The sequence below is a fragment of the Lygodium microphyllum genome, chromosome 16 (genome assembly GCF_053477565.2).
Source record: "Lygodium microphyllum isolate KBCC chromosome 16, Lygodium_microphyllum_v1.1.10, whole genome shotgun sequence".
Classification (NCBI taxonomy): Eukaryota; Viridiplantae; Streptophyta; class Polypodiopsida; order Schizaeales; family Lygodiaceae; genus Lygodium; species Lygodium microphyllum.
This window is the reverse complement of record NC_141150.1, coordinates 6,480,364-6,499,348: the sequence shown is the minus strand read 5'-3', so window position 1 is coordinate 6,499,348 and position 18,985 is coordinate 6,480,364.

Sequence of the window (18,985 nt, the reverse complement as noted above, 5' to 3'; positions counted from 1 at the left end):
ATTGCAAAGGATTGTTACAAGAAGCAAGGAGATATGAAGGCAAAGGGCAGACAGCATGGGCACTATGCATCTTCCAGTGGTGCTCATGATGAGTCAATTGATAGACTCTTTGCCATGCAGCATGTGTCCAAGACTGCATCAAGGCAGAACAGAGATGACAGGTGGTACATTGACTCTAGTGCGTCAAACCACATGACCCCGCATGGAGAGTGGTTTGATGAGATGGTTGCAGGTACACATGGTCATGTATGTACTGGGGATGATACCCAACATGACATAAAGAATAAAGGGATTGTTCCATTGATGATGCCTGATGGCAAGAAGAAAGGCCTGCATGATGTCTTACATGTACCGACTATAACAAAGAATTTGTTGTCTGTGGGTCAAATGGCAGAACAGAATCTGCAAGTGAGGTTTAACAAGGATGGATGTTTCATTGAGGAGTATGGAAATGGCTGTAAGTTAATTGCCAAGGGCAGAAGGGATGGTAGGATGTTTACATTAGATGCGACCATTCCGGGACTCAAGGCAGCCATGTTTGCACATGATGAGAGTGCCATTCGGGATGTAGAGATTTGGCACAAGCGGATTGGACATGTCAATGTACAAAAGATGAAATCTATGCAGCAAAAAGAAGTAGTACTTGGATTACCTAAATTCAAGTATAATGATTTTGGCCATGTATGCCCTGCATGTCAGTTTGGGAAGCAGGCACAGTTTCCTTTTATGAGACATGTAAAAAACAGCACTAGGCCTTTACAGTTGGTACACTCTGATGTCTGGGGTCCTTCACATAATGCTTCCTTTGGCGGTGCACAATATTATGTCTCATTTATTGATAATTTCAGCAGGTACACTTGGTTTTATATCTTGAAACATAAGGATGATGTGTTTGATGCATTCAAAGACTTCAAGAAACATGCTGAGAATGAATTGGGCTGTTACATATCATGTTTGAGATCAGATGGAGGAGGTGAATATGTCTCAAACTACTTTGACAGGTATCTTGCTAAACATGGGATCAGAAGACAGCTCACATGCAGTTATACACCGTAGCAAAACAGTGTTACAGAGAGGAAAAACAGGGTTTTGATGGAGTCAGCTAGAGCTATGCCAAATGAAAAATGTCTGCCAAATGGTTATTGGGCTGAAGCAGTGGTGACTGCTGTATATGTGCTGAATCGAACCCCTACAGCAGGGACTCATGATGTCACTCCATATGAATGGCTGTATGGTCATAAACCTGATATTTCACACTTGAAGGTATTTGGCAGTATTGCATATGTGCATATACCAGATGAGAAGAGGAAGAAATTGGATCCTAAGGCAGTGAAAAGTGTGTTTATTGGATATGCACAGGAACGGAAAGCATATAAGTGTTATGTACCTTCTACGCATGAGACACTCATAAGCACAGATGTGGTATTTGATGAGTTAGCATCTTGGTATGGGAATCCTGTTGCAGTGCCTACTAATGGCTCACCCAGTATGAGTCATGCTGAAAATACTCCTGCAGAGAGTACTTCCATGACTGGTCAGACAGGTGATGTATCATCTACAGTGAGTCCTTGGACAGGACGATTATGGAGTCGCACTACTACATCCACTGACACGGATATGTCAGTGAGGGGGAGAATAGATAAGGGAAAAGAAAAGGTTTTTGAAGATGTAACAGGTCCACTCACTGCAGGTTATGATTCATCTAGCAGTGACAGCTTAGATAGTGAATTGGGGATTCCGTCTGTTATGACGCCAGGTGCTAGACAAAGCCGTTATGTGCCGCCTCATGAGAGGCAAGCTCACAGTGAGCCACATCTCAGGAGATCAGAGAGGGTCAGACGACCTGTTGACAGGTATACTTACACTGGACATTCAGCCCGTCATTATGCTTATATGACGAAAGTAACAAGTTTTAGAGAACCAAATAAGTTTGATGAGGCAGTTTCAGATGAGAATTGGCGTGCTGCTATGGATGAGGAATATTCATCTTTGGCTGAAAATTGTACATGGGATTTGGTACAGTTGCCTGAGGGCAAAACACCTATTGGATGCAAGTGGGTGTATAAGGTAAAATGTAAATCAGATGGATCATTGGAAAGATATAAGGCCAGACTGGTTGCAAAAGGGTATGCGCAGCAGTATGGTCTTGATTATGAGGAGACTTTCAGCCCTGTAGCAAAGATAGCTACAATTAGAACTGTGATTGCTTTGGCAGCAGCTAGAGGCTAGAAACTATGGCAGATGGATGTAAAGAATGCATTTCTCAATGGAGAATTACAGGAAGAGGTTTACATGGAACAGCCTGAAGGCTATGTACATCCAGAATTTCCAGCACATGTATGTCGGCTGAAAAAGGCATTATATGGGTTGAAAGAGGTACCCAGAGCATGGAATGCTTGCATCAGCAGTTATTTATAGCACCATGGTTTCCAATTCGGAGATGCTGATCATAGTATGTTTGCGAAGAAGACAAATAGTGGCTATGTTTTCCTAGTTGTCTATGTTGATGACTTAATCATTACAGGAGATGATGAAAATGGGATTGCAGAAATAAAGACATGTTTACAGGACGAGTTTAAGGTCAAGGACCTTGGAGAGTTGAAATACTTTCTGGGGATTGAGGTTGTTTCTACACCTCAAGGCATATGGCTGCTACAGAAGCAGTATGCTCATAACATGTTACAGAAATATGGTATGGCTGATTGCAAGCCTATGGATATGCCTTTGGAGTAGAATGTCAAGCTGCAGATTGATGTTGGGACAGAGATTGAGAATGTTACTATGTACAGACAAATGGTAGGCAGCTTGATCTATCTCACGATCACTAGACCTGACTTGAGTTATGCTGTGGGGCTGATCAGTCAGTTCATGCAGAAGTCTCGCAAACCACACTTGGATGCAGTCAGAAGAATTCTGAGATATGTAAAGGGTGCCACAGATCATGGGCTGTTTTATGCATATGGGAAAACCCTTGACTTGATGGGGTACACTGATGCTGACTGGGTTGGTTGCACATATGACAGGAGGTCAACCAGTGGCTATGCATTTGGATTGGGTAGTAGCATGATCAGTTGGCAAAGTAAGAAATAGCCTACAGTCGCATTGTCCAGTACGGAAGCAGAGTATCGTGGTGCGGCCTTAGCGGCCTGTGAAGCTAAGTGGTTACAGAAGTTACTGAATGACTTGGGAGTACACTTGGACAGCAAAGTCAAGCTGTACTGTGACAATTTGAGCAATGTTATGTTAGCAAGCAATCCTGTTTATCATGCAAGATCAAAACACATTGAGGTTCACTACCATTTCATCAGGGAAATGGTTTTAGCAGATCAGATTGACTTGGAGCATGTGAAGACTGAAAACCAGGTAGCAGACATCTTTACCAAATCACTTGGTAAAGATAAGTTCATTCACTTTAGACAGCTACTTGGAGTGATGCAGATGATTTGATTTTTGTTTTTGAGCTTGAGAGGGAGTGTTAGAAATCAAGCTCACCGTCAGTGTGTCTTCATCTATGACCGACATCTATGACAGCTAGTGTGTATAGCTGTCTACATGTGACTACATTAAATAAGTCGGGTTAGTAGTCAGTCAGTGACCTGACTAGAGTTAGTCAGTCTAGTCTACATTTACACTAGGTCACTTTATCTTGTAGTGGGTGTGTGCTTTTTAGTTAAGTGTGTGGAAATGAAGAAATGAGCTTGAGAGCCTGAAGGCTCATGGATATGGAGTCTTTCCCTTTCTCTCTCTCTACTCCACGGTATACAACCGGCTAACACCTACACAACTTGGAAGTTGGCACCTTTTGATCCTTCTTGAGTCTCTCCTTCTCTCCTATATAATATGTATAGGGATCTCCTTTTGGAGCTTGATTTCAACAGAGCTTTCGTAGCACTTGCACCTTCTCTTCTCCTAACTTGATTTCAGCAGAGCTTCTGCAGCACTTGCATCTTCTCTTCTCCTCTTGGATACATGCAAATTGATGCTTCCTTCATCTCTCCTACAACCAAGGAGAGACTCTTCTTCTATAGGCTTTCAAGAGCTTCACTTCTTGGAGAGAGACTTGAGTGCCAAGATTAGAAATGTTGATCTTCATGGAAGATGTGGCTATTCCGGGACCTACTTTGCAGCACCAATTTCAAGATATCTCTCTGTGCATGGCTCGGATGAAAAAACGTCCAACACAAAAGTTATAGATCTCATTTGTTTCCAATAACTAAAGCTGGCCATTTTTAGAGAGCTTTCTATCGTGAGATATTCTAAAAATTGATTCACCATGTCTATTTTTTTAAAAAAAACTTTTTAAACTCTACTCTTAACTTGTGGTCCATGCAACCACCTTGAGCCATAGATAAGGAGAGTTCATTAGATTGCCTTGGGGCTTAACCTTAAGATTGAATTTAACACAAAAGCTTATGTCACTTTAGACATGAGAAAGAGAAAAAATCACTTCTCTCTTCCAGAGGATCACATCTCTTGTCTTTTCCTAGTGAGAGAATTACCTCTCTCATCTTTCTTAATGAAAAAAAATACCTTAAACCTTGACTTGTAAGGGAGAGGATGACCCCAAATGAATGCAATGCTCATTACACACAAGTAAATGTTCCTAGGCGTCCCCGGAAACACACATAAATACATATACATAATGCTAATGCACTTCCTCTTCTTAGAACTCAACCCATCGTCATTTATGTGTAACTTCTTGTTTCTTGTTGACACTCTTACACTTGGTAGACACTTCTTTTTCCATTCATAACTTGTATTGCATGTACCAGATATCCCCGTCATAGTGCTCTGATCACCCCATTAAGTGATGCATGTACCAAATAACTTGTACTGCATGTACTAGATATCCCCATTACACCCCATTAAGTGAGGCACTAGGAATACTGATCTCTAAATGATCTCATGGCCATGCTAGATCATCATCAACACTTAAAGAAAAGTGACTCATTAATTTATTGACATAAATTTATTAAATAGAGAATTCATAATAAGCAATCAAATTTATTGACACACCCTTTACAATCCTTCACATGCAAGGAGAGTGCATGAGGTGAGGCATGAGAGAGCATACATGAGAAGGAGATGGAGGCTTTATCCTTGGTCCCTCACTCCCTCTCCACCCATACATACACACACTCTCTCTCACTCTCTCTTTAGGTTACAAAAGGCAAGAAGGTAGACAAGAAGTTGGCACATACAAGAATAGCCTCTTCTACTCTTTCTCATCCCTTTTATACAAGTTTTAGGGTTAGGTCTTTCCCTTTCTCTTAAGCACCTTACCCATCCTTTTACCAAAGGGCTACCCTTCTCATCTTTGCATACATTAAGCTATATCCATAATTTGTATTCAATGTTACAACTTGCACAGAAGGGGCCTAGCTCTCAAGTAGTGTTACAAAGCCAAGATATATCATTTATCATAAATCCATACATCCAAAATGGAAGTATCTTCAAGGGAAATATTTCAAGAGTCGGGATTCTTCAAGGTTCTATGAACATCTTTCGAGGGTCTTTAAGTAATCCGGTTTACACTAGGATACTCCTCCTAAGTAGGCATTTGAAAGATTGCAGCATATAGTACTAGGGAGGACAAACTTGCTGCAGAACACAAGACTTACAGTACAAAAGTCTTTGAAGTTCAACCCTTTACATCCGCTAAAGAAGCCTAAGCAGTAGACAATGAGTCCTAATCAGCTATTCAATCCTAAGGTAAGAGCTCAAATTTTTTTGGCAAGAAGGGAGAAGACCCAGATTGCCATGTGGCTCAATTTGAGACACAGTGGATTACAAGTGACTTTAATACTATGTATGGGGATCAAGTTAAGAGGTAGCACTTTGCAACATTTTTTAAAGGAAAGGACATGGATTGGTATACTACTTATGACAATACTTAATTTACTACAATACAATGCAGTCAAAGACGCTTTTCTTAGTAGATTTAGGAAGTGTAAAACTACTACAAATGTCTTGAAGAAGTTGAAATAAATGAAGTAAAGTTCAATGCTCATGTAGGACCATCCACAAAAGTTTATAAATATTTTTAAATAAATTATATATTGTAGTAGGCCATCTTTGGATCTTGTTGATAAATATGTCATATCCTATGGTTGTATGTAAAGTGTCCTTAAGTTTGGGGTATCTATCTTTTGAGGATACCATTTTAGAGTGTGTGGACTATTGGAGGAATGGTGGAAGAATAATGAAGAGGAGGACAGCATGTAGCTCTTAACCTGTGCTTATTCCATCTTTGTCTTCCTCTATTTGAAGTTTTATTATGGTATCAGAGCCTGTACTTCCATTTCATCAGTTGTATCAAGAGGCAAGTAGATCTCTTCCATCTCAAATGCACCTGCTCCTACAGTTGTAATGGAGGGGGCTGCAGAATGGTGCACATGGTAAATAACTACTTTGTCTAGCTCGGTACAAAAATTCTATAAGGACCAGACGAATGCATGGAAAGCCTCCTTAGAGTCATCAACTGCTATCACAATCTTTCTCGACCTCTTAGATGATTTGAATGATGTTTTCTGAAGTGCCTCAGATGGTCTAACAATAACGACAAGACAGTGTGCATTATGTAGCACATAGTCACTCATAGTTTGCAACGACGCAGCTGCAGACTTTGGTGCCTCTCTCAATGTATCAGTACGCCTAGGCCTTTGGACTAGAGACTATTTGTGGGTTGTCGGAGGGGATTTGCCATCTGGTCCACCCCTAACGCACAGAGAGGACCGACTATGCAGGACTGCGGTGCTCTTGGATTGCCTGTGGCTCAGGAAACGGAGGCTTGCGGAGCTACAAGATGACAACGATGATGACAAGGAGCAATGCAGGGTAGGCCATGGCAAGGCCACAAAGGAGGCCAGATTGGTAACCATAGCTGTGTTTCCTGCTACCGCTCGATGAAGAAGAAGCTTGCTGTGATGGAGAGGCAGCCATCTAGGCCAAGAATATGAGTGCATGCGCTCACAAACTGGCATAATCATAAGTGTGGAATCCTATCAAATCAGCTGAAAGCACAGCTTTAAGAAGCTCAGAACGTGATGGTAAAGTCCGATATATTTCTGAAGATGGAAATGGTGTATGAAGAAACCACCCTACTTTCATATTATTGTCACGTTCTTTCAGGCATTTTGGAAGAAACATCAGATGGTAAAATAGGTCTGTAGCAACATACATATATGCTCAATGCTGAGCTATGGCAGAAGTTGTAAGCTGGATGGTTAGTTTTTCCAAGTGGCAAAAGCTGGTTATGTGTGAAAAATCATGGATGCTCATCAGAAAGGCATGCTGTAATCAGAAGTAAACTGGCGATAGACCTTAACAACGGGGCTATGGAAGGGCATTCAATGTTCTTGGGTGTTTACAGCATTATATAGGGTTCTGTTTGCTCAAGGGAAAGTTATGCTGCATTAATGTCTTGCAGTGTTGAATTAGCTGTTTGGAGGTCGATTTTTTGCTCATAAAATTTTGGGAAATCTTCTACAACTTCAGCTTGACAAGTACTTTCAGTTTGGCACAAAAAAATTTGCAGGAAAAGTGGTCAACTTTAGACCCATGTTTTGATGCATTTTGGGTCATACAGACATTGTGTGGAATCCGATTTGGATGTTTCTTGTTGGGAACTGAATGTATGACATGTTGGCATCATGGATGGATGTATATGACAATTTTTGGACACATGTATGACAATCATATTGCTGAATACCATTTCTGGACAGATTATATTGTTGTTTTCTTCTGAATTTGCAACAGTCATAATGTCTGACACGGCATAGATCACTCAAATCGTGGGAGACAAATAGACCAAAGACAACTATAGTGTTTGATCTTACAGGATGGAGAATTTTTTGATGGGTAGAGGTCTATGGGACCTCATAACAGGTGATGATGAATGTCCAGAAGTTCCCAAACATCCAACTGAAGAGCAAAAGAAAGCGTATAAGGATTGGACTGGGAAGAATATGAAAGTTTTGCATTGGATCTCCATATGTATTTCAAAAACATTGATTCCTCATATCAAAAAGGCAAGTACTTGTAAGGAGGCATGGAAAATCATAGAAAAAATGTATGGAACATGCACAGAGGCTCGTAAGATACAACTTAAGCAGAGATTACATGGTGCATGGAGAGGCAATCGCAGTATCAGTGACTATGTGGTAGAAATCAAGCAAATTTCAGAAGACCTTGCATCCATTAATGCACCTTTTGATTATGATGATTTAGTTTCAATGACACTAAATGGGCTTGGACCAGCTTTCAAATCTTTGGATACCCCTATTTCCGTTAGGGGAGGCTCTATGCTTGACTTTGAGGAGCTTATTGGATTGCTACTTACAGAAGAAATCAAGTTGGGATTGAATGCATCTAGCAGTGGAAAAAATGCAGGTGAGATAGTGTTTTCTATCACCAAAGAGGTCATGGCAGCTCATCTAGAGCTAGAGGCTCTTCACTTGGTCATAGTAATTTATGGTTTTGCTCGTAGAAGAGGTAACTTTGGTCGTGGTGACTTCATGCATAGAGGCAGGGGGAGATCTTTCCCTAGAGGTAGAGGACAGTCTAGTCCTTCTTCACAAAGAGATGGCACTTGTCATTATTGTGGGTAGTTTGGTCACTTTGAGAGGGATTGTTATCAGAAACAGAATGCTATGTCTAGGGGTCGTGGAAGGACCCAATATGGCCACTATGCAGGCACTTATGGTGGTACAGGGTATGGACCTAGAGGTTGATTGCCTAGAGGTCACCTATTTACTATGGAGCATGTGCTTGGGAGCATGACTCAGCCTCTTCGTGAGAATGAATGGTTTTTGGATTCAGGAGCTACAAACCACATGACTCATCATGCTGAGTGGTTTGATAGTAAGGAGCAAATGCAGAATGATGAATATGTTGCCACTGGGGATGATATTTTACACAAAATTACTCATATTGGTAGTGTGCCACTTGTTACTAAAGATGGGATTGAGAACAAGCTTGGTGATGTACTTTATGTGCCCACAATAACTAAGAACCTAGCATCAAATCAAGGAGTACAGATGAGATTCAATAAGTTTAGATGTTTCATTGAAGAGTTCCATAATGGGAGAACTGGCAGGGTGATTGCTCATGGTAGAAAGAAAGGGAGATTGTTTGCTTTGGATACAGGTACTCCATTGATTCAAAACTCTATGTATGTTGAGAGAGGACATGGGCAAGTTAAGGATGTGGAATTATGGCATAGATGGATTGTTCATGTTAATTTGCAAAGATTGAAGCAAATGCAATCAAAACAGATAGTCATGGTCTACCGCATTTAGGATATGTGAATTTTGATCATGTATGTGAGGCTTGTCAATTTGGCAAGTAGTCCAGATTGCCATTTCCAAAGAGGGGGAGAATAAGCAGATATCCTTTGGAAATAATACACTCAGATATTTGGGGCCCATGTCAGAATGTTTCCATGAGCGGAAAATGTAGATTCCATATCACTTTCATTGATGATTTTAGCAGGATGACTTGGGTGTACTTTATGCAGCATAAAAGTGAAGCATTTGAAAAGTTCTTGGAATTTAAATCTATGGCTAAAAAGCAGTTTGGATGCTACATAAAATGTTTGAGGTCAGATAATGGTGGAGAGTACATGTCATATGAGTTTTGTGACTTCTTGAGAGATCATGGTATCAAAAGGCAATTGACATGCAGGTATACACCTCAGCAAAATGGTGTGGCTGAAAGGAAGAATCGGATTATTTCAGAGGTTGCAAGGGCGATGATGAATCAAATGAACATGCCATTGTCATATTGGGCAGAAGTAGTGCATACTGCAGTTCACACTATGAATAGAACACCTACAGCCTTGATTCATAATATGTCACCATATGAGAGAATGTATGGCATGAAACCCACTGTTGCATACCTTAGAGTCTTTGGATGTGTCTGTTATGTTCATGTTCCAGATGATTTGAGAAAGAAGATGGAACCTAAGGCTGTAAAATGCATTTTCCTTGGATATCCTAATGAGAAGAAGGGATACAAATGCTATGATCCAGTGAGTAAGGAAGTATACATAAGCAGGGATGTTAGATTCAGTGAATATGAATCATGGTACAATCCCAAAATTACAGTGGATGTTGATTCCTATGAAAGAAATGATGATAATGGCTATGGAAGGAAAATTTTAGCAAACAACAAGGCTGAAAATCAGCATGTGGAAGATGCTTCAGGACCTCAAGAGAATGTGGAAAGCAGTGGCAGCTACAGTCCATGGAGTGGTAGATTGAGAAATGCACAAAGGAGTGCAGAAGTTGCAAAAGGTAAGATACCAATGACTGAAAGTTCAGAAGATGTATCTATAGATGATGAGTATGGCATTCTGCATGTTAAAACACTTGGCACTAGAAGTGCAAGAAAGTATGTGCCACCACATGCTAGATCAGATGAGACACACGGTAGTGCACCTCAATTGAGAAGGTCAAAAAGGGTAAGGTATCCAGTTGATAGATTGACTTATAATGGGTTCATGAAGATGCATTATGCATACATGGTTTCTTATGTACAACATTTGGAGCCTACTTGCTTTGAAGAAGCAGTAGAGAGCAAAGAGTGGAGACAAGCAATGGATGAAGAGATGAATGCACTAAGGCAAAACAAGACTTGGGATTTGGTAAAACTACCTTATGGCAAGAAGTCCATTGGATGTAAATGGGTTTATAAGGTCAAATGTAAGTCGGATGGTTCTCTTAAAAGGTATAAAACAAGGCTAGTTGCAAAAGGATATGCACAAACTTATGGTTTGGACTATGAAGAAACATTCAGTCCAGTAGCTAAAATGACGACAGTGAGATCAGTAATTGCTTTGGCTTCTATCTATGGTTGGAGGCTTTATCAAATGGATGTGAAAAATGCATTTTTGAATGGCAACTTGGAAGAGGAAGTGCACATGGATCAACCAGAGGGATATGTGGATCCAAAATACCCACATTATGTATGCAGGTTGAAGAAGGCTTTATATGGACTGAAGCAAGCACCAAGAGCATGGTGTGATAGAATCAACAAATTCTTATGCAGTATGGGATTTCAGCAGAGCAAAGTTGATTATTCACTTTATGTGAGGCATACAGAAGATGGTATGGTTGTTGTGGTCATCTATGTTGATGATCTCATTATTACAGGTACACTTGAGAAGGAGATTACTGAAGTCAAGCATGGGTTACATAGAGAGTTTGATATAAAGGACCTTGGTTTGTTGAGATACTTCTTGGGTATTGAGGTTATTGACACACCTCATGGTATATGGCTGATACAAAGGCAATATGCATTGCAGATGTTGGAAAAATATGGCATGACAGGATGCAAACCGGTTGATACACCATTAGATCAAAATGCTAAGTTGACGAATGATGGATCTTATGTTGAGGATGTTACTATGTTCAGAAAGATGGTTGGTAGTCTTATCTTTGACCATTACAAGACCAGACTTGAGTTACGCTGTTGGATTGATAAGTCAGTTTATGCAGAAACCATGCAAATCACATTTGGATGTAGTAAGAAGAGTTCTTAGATATGTGAAGAAGACAGCTGGATTTGGGATGTTTTATGAAAAAGGAATCAAGCCTATATTGTTTGGATACTCAGATGCCGACTGGGCAGGTAGCTCTATGGATAGAAGATCTACTAGTGGCTATGCATTCTCACTTGGATCAGCCATGGTAAGTTGGAGCAGTAAGAAGCAACCTACAGTTTCTTTATCAAGCATTGAAATAGAGTATAGAGGCATTGCATTGGTAGCATGTGAGTAGACATGGCTGAGATTGATCTTATATGACATGGGCATAGAGATTGATGGTGGAGTCATTATGTATTGTGACAATGTTAGTAGCATTATGTTGGCAAAGAACCCAGTCTACCATGCAAGAACAAAACACATAGAAGTGCACTATCATTTCATTAGAGAAAAAGTCATTGATGGAGAGATTGGCTTGGTCCATGTGAAAACAAATGACCAAATTGCTGATATCTTTACCAAAGCACTAGGTAAAGAGTACTTCAGGAGTGCACTTGGAGTCTTATGTGTGCAAGCTCATTCTGAGCTTGAGGGGGAGTGTTGATAAATATGTCATATCCTATGGTTGTATGTAAAGTGTCCTTAAGTTTGGGGTATCTATCTTTTGAGGATACCATTTTAGAGTGTGTGGACTGTTGGAGGAATGGTTGAAGAATAATGAAGAGGAGGACAACATGTAGCTCCTAACCTGTGCTTGTTCCATCTTTGTCTTCCTCTATTTGAAGCTTTATTAGATATGCAATGATCTTATTTTGTCAAAGGGTTGGATAAAACTATTGGAAGTGTAATAGCTAATGTGAAATTGTAAGAAAATGCTACAATTGATATGTTGGTGGGGCTGAGGCAGCCAAAAGAGTTGAGAGGAGACTTGGCAAAAGCAAGTTTGAGAAAAAAGCAAGCAAGGATATGTCCAATTATGATTTGGAAGATTCGGATTTTGAAAATAGCAGTAATGATGAGGACACCTCATCAAGTTCAAATTCAAATACAAATTCAAGTGACTCAAATGATGAAGGAGAAAAAAGGCAACAAAGACGCTGAAAGAAAATGTCTAAAATTTGCAAAGAAGCTTCTAAGGATAAGAAGAAGGGAAAAGAAATGAAAGAAAATACAACATTAGAAAAGTGGTTAGAAAAGAAAATTAAGAAATAGTTGTTACTAGACATGGGATTCATTAATGCTCCTAAAATTTTAAGGTCATGTAACATATGTTAAAAGATAGGCCATGAGGTTAAGGAGTGTTGGTACAATCCAATGCTATGAAATGCAAGACCGCAACCAGCACCACGGTAGCATCAGTAAATCAAATTGCATGTGAGATGGCACATAGCATGACCTTGCTACCATTATTGATGCTAATTTGAAGTATGAGCACACACTATGAGTAAGTCAGCAAGAGTGTGCAAAGATGATGTTCATAAAGTGTATTTGGATGTTGATTCAAATTCTAAACTAATCAAGATTAGTATTTTTGTTGAGGAAGACTTCAAGAAGTGATTGCTTCATTTATGCAAAGAATTATAGGATATTTTTGCATGGGACTATACTGATATGAAGGGATTTGATCCAAGGGTGTATTAGCATAAGATCAATTTGAAGGCAGATGCTAAATCTATAATGCAAAAAAGGTATTGTATGAATCTAAATTATGCTAAATAGGTAAAGAAAGAGATTGATAAATTTCTTAGAATTGGCTTTATAAAGCATGTGAATGAAGTCACATGGCTGTCACACATAGTAGTGGTACCAAAGAAGAATGGAAACATACGAGTTTGTGTAAACTAAAGAAAATTAAATGCACCAATTATCACTGATCTATTCCCTATTCCATTCATGAATTCTTTGTTGGATGATGTAGCAGGTCATGCAATTTATGCTTTTTGGATGGTTTTTTAGGATACAATTAGATTCGAATGCATCCAAATGACATGGATAAAGCCATTTTTATAACTGAATGGGGAGCATTTGTGAATACTATTATGAATTTTGGGTTAAAAATGGACCATCAGAGTTTCAAGGAACATGAGAGAAAACATTTGATCCATATCTTACAACTTTTATGAGAGTTTTCATTGATGATTTATGTGTATTTGGTAAGAATATAGATCACCTTCAGCTTTGGGACTTCCTTTTCTCTCCTTCTAATCTCCTTCTAAGAGCCACCAAATTAACTTGTATAATCACAATAAAAATTCAAGTAGGTTGTTTGCTATTTGTGCACCACCATTGTGTCTTGTATGCCTAAAGTACCTAGTCCTTGCTTGCTAATGAGACTTCTCCATTCTCCATTCCTTGGCTGGACCAAATAAAAAAACTCCCATACTTCCTTGGAAACCAAAGGCCATGGCTATAAATAATATGCTGCACATTAGAAAAGAGATGGAAGTAGTTAAGTGCTAAGTAGTAAGTTCTAGGGAGGGTCATTACCAAGCAAAAAAAAGTACCACCCCTAGAGAGGAATGGCCCCATATTGCTTCATAGTGATCCCTTTTGCAAGTGTCACTAAGGCCTCATATTTGCTTCCCTTTCTTCCAAATTTTAAAAAACAAATAGTCAAAGAAACTTCCTTACCATGCAGTACGTGAAATTGTTATCTCGCTATGCATTCTTCATGGAGGTTTGAACTTGTCAAGCCTTCTTAAAGGTTGGGAGTCTTGAATGGACAAGGTTGTTTTATCACAATATAAGAACATCATGTCCAATGCCTCGTAACTTTGGCCTTCCTATTCCTCGCTCTTCCATCATCCCCATGGTCTTTGACTGCATTCTGTAGCCATTTCCATTAGTTGTGATGAACTTAGGAAGAACATTTTCTGGGCTTGCCATCGAAGCCCAAAAACCTTCAAGTCTTAACCCCACCTATTGAGGATTTCCTCGAAACACTATTTTCATTTTTGGATATTTGAGGATCTGCCTCAATCACAACATTCTCCTTGTGGAGACCAATGTCTAACAAGATCCTCTCAAAAGCCCTGATCACACCATCCCTAGCCTTGTGGGATTGCAATTTCCATGCAAGTCCAATGTACAGATGCACAAGTTTCTCAACTATTTTTCACAATGCATGCAATGTGCACATGTGGCATTTGTTAAGGGGATATCTAGAATGACCTGAGAGTTTGGATCTTTTGTGTTTGCCAGGTGCCTTGTTCCAATAAGCTGATTTGCACTCCTTAGCCATGGCCATGTATAAATACAAGGACTCTTAGTAGTAGCACCTTTTTACACATTATACATGCACTTTAGTGTCTTTAAATCTACAACTATATGTGACTCTAGTTATTTTCCAAACCCTTTGACGCTTAGTTTCATATAAACCTAAAATGCTTCCAACCACTAGATGTGTTTCTTTGTTTGCACATTGAAGTGCATTGACCCCTCCAACCCTTCACCCCCCTTGATGCGTCATGGCTCAAGAGCGATGTTCATCAAGGTGATAGAAACTCTCTCCATTTCCTTGCCCTTCACAATTTTAGTTTCATTTAGCTTGATAATGAGAATGGCAATGCCATTTTCTTTTGCTTCATCTAGCATGTAAAACTTGATCACTACTCTTTGCAACATCCTTAGGTCAAAGAACATGTTGTGACAAATATCATAGGTTAGCACTCTCTTCTTTCTAGGATCGTTTTCTATGATGTGAAAGGCTCGCCAAGGACTTTCAAGACTCACTGATTGATGTGACATCTTGTTTGTTGAGCTAAAGATGGCTTTGGAAGCAACAACCCCTTGAACCTTTTCTTCTTCAATGTCTCTTGCATGACTTTGAAGCTAGGTATAGCTTTGTTTAGAAATCCCCACCTTGTCTAGGGTGCTTTGGATGTCCTCATTGTCTAGGCAAATCCCTTGTAGGAACTTCTCAACACACTTTTCCTTGGCCTTCTTAAACCTCTTCTCGATCAACATGCTCTTTACAGCTTTGCGAGGAATGATATAGTTGTAATCTTTCGATTCTCTCTCCATGTTTCTTGTTACTTTGTCTAGATAAAGAATGGCCCTATCCATTACAATAACAATATCAAAATGAGGAATAATACAAGTAGTTCAGGGCGAGTGACCAACTGTTATTGTATGGCTATTATTCTTCTCCTGCAACCTCCTCTTCTAAGGTTGAGAGTCTTGATATTCTTCAACCTTCTCTATCTCTCATGCCTCCCGAACTTTGTTTCCTTTTTCCTTGCTGTAGTAGCTAGGTTTTGAGACTCCCTACTTCTTTGATTATTTCATCATTGTATCTCTTTCTTGGAGTAACCACTAGTTTTGCAGCTTGAATATGTTCGAATGTCCTACTCACTTTTGTTTATAAGCTACACAACCTTGATTTCCATCCCCAACAAACCTAGCAAAGAGAAATATGACAAGAATGGAGGGGTGCTTCTTGTTGTGGGATCCACAGGATCATACAACCTTCCATTAATCCATAGATTCATATCCTTTCCACCCTCTAATCTCATTGCCTGTAGTGCACTTGGTGTGTTGATAGACAAAAAATTTCTCTTGCCAATGAGTTCATACTCTTCTTTCATATCAATGTGGAGATGGTATAGATGTTTATGACCAACCATTTTTGCAATTGAGTTATAGGTAGTGATCCACCCTCACAATGTTGATGTAGTTTAGAGCCCCCTAGAACAAAGTTTTGAAATTGGAGAGGGAATATTTTAGGAGAGTCGTCGAAGGGTAGTTTCTATTCAACAACAAAGGATTGAAGGTGTTGCATGTGATGTCTTTGAAGTTCATCATTAAGAATGATAGAGAGAACAAAAGTACTAAGCCAAATAATGATTTGGTGGCACAATACCACATGTGCTTGGTGAATTGTGTGTAGAATAAACCAATTTTTAGTCATTCGGCGATTGTGCCTTTGGTGAAGCTCAACCCATGCACCAACCACACTACTATGGTCCATTGGATAAAAGAGGTTTTTTTTGGGAAGAAATAGAAGGATTAAAATATTTAAACTTAAGGACTAAAGTACCACAACCCCCTATTGATGGCCATTGCATTTGATTGTGGATGTGGTGGGACTGAGAGGGAGGGGTCCACGTCAAGACTCAACATCTACTGTATATATGTATATATATATATATATATGTATATATGTATATATGTATATATATACATATATATATATATATATATATAATATATATATATATATATGTATGTATGTATATATATATATCCCCTCCCAACCCCTAAAAAAACCAAGCTCATAGTTTAGATATGTTGTAGTAGACCGCTCCATAGCCTACTTTCTCTCTCTCTGGAAACGGGGAATCTCATCTAGGATGCATCCTAAGCTATCATGATTCTGAGCCAGTGCACCACATGAATGTTGTCCAAGCACCAACACAATGTTCCAAAGAGCCACAGGCAAAGAAGCAGAGAAAGGAATCATGGCAACGTTGCAACGCCACCAAAAACAAAGTTAGCAAAGGACTTTTGCTCAGTTGTGGCATGGTGATGGTGTAAGCAAACTCAAGGTCTCCCAATGGGTTGAGAAAAAGGATCTACTCCAGCGCTATGCTACACAAATAACCTCCCAACTCTACAAAGTATGTGCATTAGGAGAATATACCTCCAGTATATTTGGTTGGATAGAAATTCTTTGGTCTTTTCAAGACATCTCAAACCTTTCTAGCATCTAATATTTGATTTTACTTCTTGGGAATTGTACCTATTTTTAGTTTATCTTTTGGTTCTTTTCTCTAAACTTGGAGGGGGTTTCATATCTCTTTTTATGCCTTTGAAGAAACCCATGTAACACACAGAGTTGGAATTAAAATGGAATATAGAAAATTGAAGGAAGAAAAGCTTACATGGAGAACAACTACACATGCAATAAGATTCTTGAACATCCATGCAATGATAGGGCTTTGATCCTTGCATAGATTAGATGATGGGACCTAAAAAGGTCCAGCACTGGCTAAGGCACTAGTCGAACCTCATGTACTCAACAGATAACCCCACCACACGGCCTCACGGGGCAGGAGCGTCTGTTGAGGGATACACTATCCTAAATACTAATTAATGCAAGTTTATAGTCTGTAATCCAACAAAGGTTCCCTTTCCCATCTCCTCAGAGGGAGATTATACATATATCAGCAATAAATGCCACATATCGTAGACACAGGGCACCACATTGGGCTGATTGCCGTGGCCCTACTGTAGCTCTCCTACATCTTGGGGATTGGCCCCTCGATGCGCTGCTTCCACATATAGATACATTCAAAACAAACTCCCCTCTTAGTGAAAGGTGAGAAGGATCGAAGCTTGCACGCGAGCTATGGCGGGAGAGCAAGAGCAAGAAAGAGAGAGACAAGAAATGGGAACTCCAATAGTCACAATGTGTGACCGAGCCTTCCTTTATTCAAACTTTCACTAAAAGAATAAAGAATAAAGTGACGTGACGGGCGCCCGCCACCTGTAGTGTGCAGTGGCGGGTACTGTCAGTGTAGTAATACATGGGGCGGCACGGCGGAGGCGCCTTTACCCCCAACAACCTCCCACTTAAAGGCGAATCTGCCCTAGTGAGAGAGAAAAGAAAAAAGAAAAGATAGTACAAATGTACATAGGTACAAGGGATGAGGAAAGGCGACATCTCATCCAACGCCCATCAACCTCTTGAGGAAGGCAAAGCGCTTAGTAGTGAGGCTCTTCGTGAGTAGATCTGCAGGATTCTCATCAGTGGAGATCTTGACAAGGTCAACAGACTTGTCCTCCAGGACACCACATATGAAGTGATACCTCACCTCAATGTGTTTCGTCTTCGCATGGAAGATCGGCGGATTCTTAGCCAACTGAATGGCACTCATAGAATCCAAATGCAGTGTAGGTGTAGCATCAATCCCAAGGTCAGCAACTAGATGGCCTAATCATATGGCCTCCTTGCAAGCCTCAGTGGCTGCAACATACTCGGCCTCAGTGGTAGACAAAGCCGTACACTTCTGAACCCTGGACATCCAAGAGACAGCCCCTCCAGCATAGGTGAATACATAGCCAGAAGTGGACTTCCTACTATTTGCATGTCCTGCATAATCGGAGTCAGTGTACCCCACGATCCCTGTATCCTGGCTGCCATAGCAAATACACATATCTGCTGTGCCCTTCAGGTACCTCATGATACCCTTCACGCATCCCAATGTCTGCTGCCAGGTGTAGCCATATAGCGTGCCACAACACCAACTGCATGCGCAATATCTGGACGAGTGGCTATCATGGCATACATCAAACTGCCCACGGCTGAAGCATAAGGGATCTTGGCCATCTCGGCCCTCTGGTCATCTGTCTGCGGACAATCGGCTTGTGATACCTTCACATAAGAAGGTAATGGACAGCCAATAGGCTTTACGTCCTGCATGCGGAAGCGCTCAAGGACTTTATGAATGTACTCCCGCTATGAGAGATACAAAAGCCCCTGATGCCTATCGCGCTTAA